At 44.1% G+C, this 6,000-nt stretch overlaps 1 pseudogene; it reads left to right on the top strand.

The window, feature by feature from the left end:
* Window positions 1–3,136: 3,136 nt before the first annotated feature.
* Window positions 3,137–4,016, top strand: LOC117024638 (sorting nexin-15-like; annotated as a pseudogene).
* Window positions 4,017–6,000: the final 1,984 nt, after the last annotated feature.

The following is a 6,000-nucleotide window of genomic DNA, read 5'->3' on the forward strand; positions in this document are numbered from 1 at the left end:
TCACAAAAGAGGCCGTCCAGAACTGCTTCAGAAAGTGGCAAGAACAATGGGATAAGTGTGTTTGAAGCGAGGGGGAATATTTTAAGGGGGGGTTAACGGCAGTGTGTCTTTAACTGTAATAATTTTTTTTAAATTTAAACATTCACCGTATTGTTTGATCACAGCTCATATTCATTTCATTCCCTCTCCACATATGAGAATAGGGTGATAGAATAGCCAATCATCTCTCGACCCAAACAGTGGAGGCTCTTGCCCTCCCTCATTCATAGGCCCTGGGCAGGCAGTGATCCTGTTACCCCTTTACCCGTTACCCCATTTAAAGGTTGGGACTGTTAACTCTGTTCCTTCTTAGACCACAATAGGAAGTAACACAAATCTTCCCCAGGACCCAGGGAGGTGTTCCTTGCCCTTGGGTGAAACTGACTCTATTGAGAGTGCAGTCCAAAGCAGTAGGAAATGCTTTGCTAGCTACCAAAAGGAATGGCTGTGTTTTTGTCTAACCAGCATCATCCTAAGAGTAATCTAATTTTTTAAAGAGCCATGCAGTTAAGCAGGGCTGCATTAAACATTTTATTATTTTATTATTTTTTCATTTAGTTTTTATCAGTGTCAGGTGTACAAAACAATAATGTGTCTTATTTCTAATTTTTAACACTCTTACTGATGTATAATTTATTTGTAACAAATAACACATGTTTAAAGTGTACCACCTAAATTGGACATAGGTATATACTTGTGAAACCATCACCACAATAAGATAATAAGCATATCCATCACTCCCAAAAGTAATCCCTTGGCAACCCCTCTCTTCTGCACCCCCCACCACTATACCCTGCATCCCCAAGCAACCATAGATCTGCCTTCTGTCTCTATGTATTAGTGTTCATTTTCCAGACTTTTATGTAAATGGAACCATACACTATGTATACTTTTTTGTCTGGATTCTTTCATCCAGAATAATTATTTTGAGATTTATCTACTTTTTGCATGTTTCAGTAATCCATTCTTTTTATTGCTGAGTAGTAGTCCATTGTATGTATACACCACAAATTGCTTATGCATCAGCCTGTGGATGGAAATTTGGGTTGTTCCTAGTTTTTATTTATTACAGGTAAAGCTGCTTTGAACATTCCTGGACAAGTTTCTGTATAAACATATGCTTTCATTTCTCTTGGGTGAACACTAGGAATGGAATGGCTGGATCATATGGCAGGTATGTATGTTTAACTTGCTAAGAGACTGACAAATTGTTTTTCCAAAGTGTACTATTTAATATTCTCACCAGCAGTGTATGAGAATGACAGTTCCTGTACATCATCACCAACACCTGATATGATCAGTCTTTTAAATTTTCACAGGGGTTTCTAAAACACAATGTGTAATCTCATTGTAGTTCTAATTTGCATTTCCCTAATGTCTATTGATATTGAGCATCTTTTCACGTGCCATCTGACATCTATTTATCTTCTTTGGTGAAGGGTCTGTCCAAATATTTTGCCCATTTTTATTAGTCTGTTTTCTTATTATTGAGTTTTGTGGGTTCATTCTATATTCTAGATAAAAGTCCTTTATCAGCTTTGCAAATATTTGCAAATATTTTCTCTCACACCGTGGCTTGTCTTTTCATTCATTTTATGTCTTTCAGAGAGAGGCTCTCGCCTCTCCAGTACTCTATTCTGCAAACTCTAGCCACCCGGGCTTGCCCTGGCTCCATTTCTGCTGCTCATTTCTGCCAGGGTTCTCCTCCCTTCCCCACAGCATAAAAGCTTTCTGCAAGCAGTCAGCCAGGGGCTCACCTCCACTGTTTCACCTCCACTGTTTTCCTTCTCTCAGGTGTAACCTTTTTCATTACCTGATTTCCAGTGTCTTGAAAACCATTGTTCATATATTTTGTCTGGCTTTTTTGGTTGTTTCAGGTGTTAAAATAAAAAACAAATGGAGACTAGCCTTGAAAATTCCCTGAGCAGACAAAATTACTTTAGTCATACAACACAAGCGAAACTTAATTTAGCTGGTTTTGCAAGACTAACTTGACCTGGGTAATCTCTTGTTTATGCCTCTGGAAATGTAAGCAAAACCTAAACTGTTTCCCAAAATTGATACAAGGTAACCACTGACCAATTCCGTATCATTTTTTAAAATTCTAAAATTACAGCCAAACACTGGGAAGAGACAACAATCACTGCCTTCTCACTATATAAGCTGCTTTATAACAATAAACCTCTGAGGCTCATTCCAGGTTTAGTTTGAGTGCTCCCGGTTCAGGAACTGTCTTTTCAGGGTGTGCACAATAAATGTACTAATTACTACTTCTGTGATTCACTGGCTTTTCTTCAGCTATTTCTGAACTTTTGATCCAAGTGAGAAACCAATTCTAGTCCCTGTTACTCCATCTTGAATGAGAATGGAAGTCCCACAGCAGAGAAAATTTGACAGCAAGGGCTGTGAACCAGGTAGAAAGAGCTGTTAACTCCATGACAGAAAAGGGAAACACAACAGGAAGACAGCATGGAGAGCGCAAAACGAGGTTTAGGGAACAAGAGAGAAGTAGTTGAAAGTATTAACGCTTAGAGCTGCGGTGGGGGGGGGTCTCCATAAAGCTGAAACACAGAGCTAGGAGGACGAGGCACACCAGGTGGGGCTAATGTCCCAGAGGGGGCATAATGAGGCTGGTTCTGCAAATGCGGGGAAAACTGCAAACTGCATTCCGCTGCTGCTAAATGAATAAACTGCCATTGCCAGGGTGAAGTGAGAATGAGGTGACACTCACTGGACCAGGAACAGGAGGCTCTCAGGGAGCCAAGAGGAAGGTGCAATCCCCTATCCCATTCCAGCCTCACGGGCTCTTACTAATGCCCCCTGTCAGCAGAGTCTCACACGGAGAGGCTGGCAAAACAGAAATATGGTTTGATGCATCTCCACATCAGCATCACACAGTGGAGTTTAGAAGGGAGGGCGTCCAGCTAAGAGATAACAGCTTAATAACTGCCTACTATCCACTCCACTGGCTACTCAGCTGCCACACACACCGTTCTGTACATACTTGAACTCTCACCCAACAAGAAACACAACTCTGCTCCTAACAAGACGCAACTCTACTTCATACAAATGAAGATATTCTCGCCCTTACCTAAAAATGATGAGCTGCAAAGTGCCAACGTTCATTGCATCCCTCTCTGCGGACCGCGACCTCGGCACGCTGCGTGGAGATGGGGCCTGCACCCACCACCACCTCCTCCGCTGCCCCCAGGAGTTCCCAGCATTCCCTGCGCCCAGGTGCGTGGCAGGTGTTTGGCCTCAGTGATCACCGAGAGGCAAAAGGGGGCCGAGGACTTGCTTTGCTTCCCTGTGAACATCCCCGCGCTCACCAGTAGCCCCCACCTCAGGGAGTTTTTCCACGGGTGGGGAGGTGACACAGCCTTCCAGGGTGTCCAAGGACTGGCACATCCTGCCACCCCCTCTGATCCCCACATCGCCCCCTGAGGAGCCTTGAGGAGCTGGAGGTGCCACCGACCCTGCCATCCAGCCCTGCAAGGCGGCCCTGGATCTCTCGTGGGAGCACCGGGAGGCATCTTGTTCCCCTGGCCCAGGCCTTGCACCGAAGCTGAGCTTGTCCTCTTTCACCCCTTCTCCAAGGAAGAAGATGCAGGCCCCAGTCCTACTCCCTGGGTGAGCTCCAGCGATGCAGGCAGAGTCGGAAAGGCTGGACCAGGAACCTGGGGAGCCAGGAGGGCAGGAGGAGGAAGAAAAGGAGGAACAGGGAAAGGAAAAGGAAGGAGTGCTGCCCCTGCCTATGGGAGCCAAGCCACAGCTCTTATCACCCAGGCCAGCGCGGGGAGAGGGTTGAGGGTGTCGCACATCCTGCCCCTGCGGCTCTGCAGGGTTGGGGGTGTCACACATTCTGCCCCAGTGACCTACCTCCTGCCCACGGGGAGGCTGTGAACAAGAAGGCAGCCGAGTACCTGAAGTGGGCAGACAAAATCCTGCCCCTGCACTTGTCCCAACTCCCAACCTGAGAGGGAGGGGACCCTTCCCCAGGCCTCTAGCTCCAGTACTGTGGCCTCCCCCTTCTCCCATCCCTGGTGTCTTACCTCCTGGTCTTGTAACTCCAGGGACCATTTCTATATGTAACTGTACCAAGAATGGGGAAAATAACAAATTCAAAGCTCCCTTTAAATAATTAAAATAAATTAATAATTTAAATTAATAAGACTAATTATTTTAAATTAATTATTCCTCAAATTTGGTCACAGTGCCATCTGAATATTCTGTTCCCTAATGACTAAATTGTAAAGTTAGCCTCCAACAAAACTTGTATAAAATATTAAAGGGAAGGAAGAAGAAAATTGTTACTACAGAGGGTGCCAAAGAAATGTAAACACATTTTAAGAAAGGAAAAAGCTGTATTAAAATTGCAATACTCAATATATACCGATAACGAAAGATCAATACAAGTCATGTGTATACATTTTTTTGGAACCCTCGATATATACATTTATAATATACGTATTGTGGCAAAAGCATTCCCACATATGCACACATATTCGTACTTGTACACACACAAAGCAAGGAAGAAATATGCATAGCTGCTATAGTCTGCCTTTCTGTAACTAATCACAAAGATATATTTATAATCTTCTTCCCTACCCGTTTCCTTTTCTTTGCCCTCAGAAAAAAAGCTGGTCACCATTCTTTACCTGATGAGGTGACCCAAATCTCTATTCCTGGAGGGTCTGAATTCTCAGAGCCTCTTTTTTCCTTCCTTCCTTCCTTTTTTTCTTCCTTTCTCTCTCTCTCTCTCTCTCTCTCTCTCTCTCTCTCTCTCTCTCTCTCTCTCTCTCTCTCTCTCTCTCTCTCTCTCATTGTTGTTACTGCTGCTGCTACAGCTTTTGGTTCCCTGTTGGTTCAATGGCAATAGTTGACCAAAATGAATATTTGGCACCTTAGCTCCCACGTCAATGGGAACATATGTCTTGTTAGGAACCAAAACCTCCAAACCAGCAGAGCTCGAAACTGCAGGGATGGGAAGCAAGACTTCTGCAAGTGGATTATTAGTTTTAATAGTGAAAGGAGCCACTCCTACTTCCTGTGTTAACTCTTGGACCCATGGCTATAAGAGGTACACATGTATGTATTGGTTTCTGCTTCATAGCACCTGCTGTATCCTATAAGATAGAACCCCATGCTTTCAGGTGTCTCTCCTAACAGGGTCTTCAATAAGCCATGCCACAATTCTATTAAGCCAGCAGCTTCTGAGTGATGGAGTAAATGGTCAAAACCAGTGGATTCCACGAGCCCTCTGTTAAAATTCTTTTGCTGTGAGATTAGCTTCTTGGTCAGAAGCAATATGGTGTGGAGTGTTGTCACCGTGATGGTGAATAAGGCAGAAACATTATGGGCAAGGAAGGCAGATCAATATCGAGAACACACATCTCTTCCAAAGAAAACAAATCTCTTTCCGTCCAAGCTGGAAAAGGTCCAATATAATGAGTCTTGCCACCAAGTGGCTGGCTGGTCCGCAGAAGAATGATGCTCCATCAAGGTCTCAGTGACTATCTTTGCTGTTGCCAGGTTAGGCATTCCACCCTGTTGGCCCTGGTGAGGGCAAGTCTGTGTGGTTGAACCCAGAACAAAACATCATGAGAGTCAACATTTAGTCTCTATTTAAAGATTAAAATTCCAGTGGGTTATGCTAGATTGAATGCAGAGCAAAGACTCTAGCCCTTACAGCTGCACTTCCAAACTTCCACCAAAAAAAGAAGAGATATTCACAGCTTCCAGTCTGCATTCCCACCAGCAATGGACTTGTTAAAATGCTATTTATTTAGTGAAAGCTCCCTGAGGAAGTCAGTCAGAGCCAGTCAGCTGGGGGAGGCCGAGGGGGGTGAAAAACATTTTCTAGATTGCTTGGCATTAAATTGTTCTGCTGACTATTTCAGGAGGGAACGGTGGGGAATGAGCAATCTGCATTTCCTCCACTGCACTTTCCCTCATTTTTTT

Source organism: Rhinolophus ferrumequinum, chromosome 7 (genome assembly GCF_004115265.2).
Source record: "Rhinolophus ferrumequinum isolate MPI-CBG mRhiFer1 chromosome 7, mRhiFer1_v1.p, whole genome shotgun sequence".
Lineage (NCBI taxonomy): Eukaryota > Metazoa > Chordata > Mammalia > Chiroptera > Rhinolophidae > Rhinolophus > Rhinolophus ferrumequinum.